Source organism: Vombatus ursinus, unplaced genomic scaffold (genome assembly GCF_900497805.2).
Source record: "Vombatus ursinus unplaced genomic scaffold, bare-nosed wombat genome assembly UNPS02005659.1, whole genome shotgun sequence".
Taxonomy (NCBI): Eukaryota; Metazoa; Chordata; class Mammalia; order Diprotodontia; family Vombatidae; genus Vombatus; species Vombatus ursinus.
The window spans coordinates 17,728,057-17,730,155 of NW_020945437.1; positions in this window are offsets into that span (position 1 = coordinate 17,728,057).

Genomic DNA, 2,099 nt, shown 5'->3' on the forward strand with positions numbered 1-2,099 from the left:
TATAAATGCTAGCTAATATTACTATACGCACATGCATGAGAAGCATTGTTGCATAATGAATAGAGAGCTGGCTTTGGAATCAGGAAGACCTAGGTTCAAGTACTGTCTTTGACCTATACTGGCTGTGTGACCTTTAGCAACGCACTTAACTTTTCTGGGCTCTAAGCAATTCTCTAAGACTGTAAGTTGCAGAAAAGATGTCAACTTACATTACAGCAGGGAATTTCCTCACCTAAGAATTCCCTATACCAATAAAATCACAGGTCCATCCCTGACCCTGTCCTATGATGATTATCTGGGTTTGTGTCTAATCCGCCTAGTAAAGTGTAAATTCCCTGAAATTCAAAACTTTAAAACTTTATCCCACACCCACACTCCCTGGCATAGTGTCCTGGATCCAAAAGGTGCTTAATCAAAGTCTACTGAATTAATTTTTTTCCTTTTCTTCAAAAGCAAAGACACCAAATGTGTCCCTAAGGATCCTAACCCCATTTTTCCCAACTCCTCCCCATCCCAGCTCCCTCCCTCACCAGGTTCCCATCTATCCTAGATGGTTTTTATACCACTTTTTATCTTTATGTTTCTTTCTGACAGGGCTCCCACCACCTTTGACCTGACTCTCAGGACCTGCTCAGCCTACTTAACTGGCTAAGGTTATGGAACAATTTCTTAACTGATTCCCTGTGGTGATTTCCTGACTGAGGCTGTCTTTACATAAAAGTTAAGGTATATGGAGCCAGTCATAGGAATCCAAGTTAGAAGAACCTTAGAGGTCATTTGGTATAATTGCTTACTTTTGAAGATGAAGAAAGTAATCCTCAGAGAAAGGAAGTGACATACCCCAGATCCCAAAGTCAGGATTTTAACCCAGGGTTTTTGATTCTCAAGTATGGTGCTCCTTCTTTTTTCTTTAGTTTATTTTATTTTCAATTCATGGAACAAAACAAGCATTTTCATAACACAGAACAATAAAAAAAGATGATTGCACATAAACTGCAAATCTATCATGTATAACTTGCTATTCCCTCCAAATATACAACAAAGTTATCACATACGTTTCTTTTTTTCCCCTTTTTTCTTCCCTCCCCCACCCTGCCTTAGAGATGGCTACCATTAGAAACAAAAAGTATATATATGTATGTATATGTATATATGTATGTAAAATTATTCTATACATACTTCTATTTATCAGTTCTTTCTCTGAATTCAGAGAGCATCTTTCTTCATATGTCCTTTATTTTTAATTTGTGTATTTATAATAGTCAAAATGTCTTAGTCACTCAAAAATCGTTCTTAAAACAATATTGCTATTACTATATATGGTACTTTTGACAGGGTTATGTGCCCACCATCCAACTTCAGAAGCCGAGACCTTTGCCCCTTTTCGCCAAATGGAATTTGGCTCCCATTTGTGGCTCCCCTTACCTCCCTTCCAAAGCCTTAGCCTGTCCTCTTGATATGCACCTTTCCTCCCTGGCCCTGAGAATAACCTGGCTCCTGTTTGTCTCTCTTTATCTCCTTTTGAAAGCAAACTTCTGCCTTTCAGTTCCCTTCATTATCTATTCCCATTGTCTGTTTAATCTCTCAGACCTTCCAAATGGAATTCTCACCACCTCCAAACCACCTCCCCCCTTCCTCTGGCCACTCAAAGATAAGTTCTGTTCAGCCCAGCTTACCGTCCACTCCCATCCAGATCTCCCTTGGCCCTTCCTCCCGTCACCCCAAACTACTTGGCCACTCCTAGATCCCTCCCACAGTCTTTCTGTATATAAGGTCCATCTTGTCTCTATGAAGAGGCTGAGCTTTTCTCATGCCCAAAAGGCTGAGACTGTCTCGTGCCCGCTAGTCCTTACTGATGTCACCTGGCTTAAGATTCACCTTAGCCCCCATTCAGATGCTGTGAACCTCTCACACCTAGAGGCTGAGACTCTCATGCCCGCTCATCCTTATGGGCATCACCTGGCCTATATGATTTATCTTTAATGAACTTTCTATCTGGCTAGAAGAAGATTTGGGTTGAATTCTTTGAGGCAGGGCTCGGTGCTGCAATCTTGGGGTGCCTCTGTGCTTCTAGGAGCACCCCAAAACCTCTAAACTTC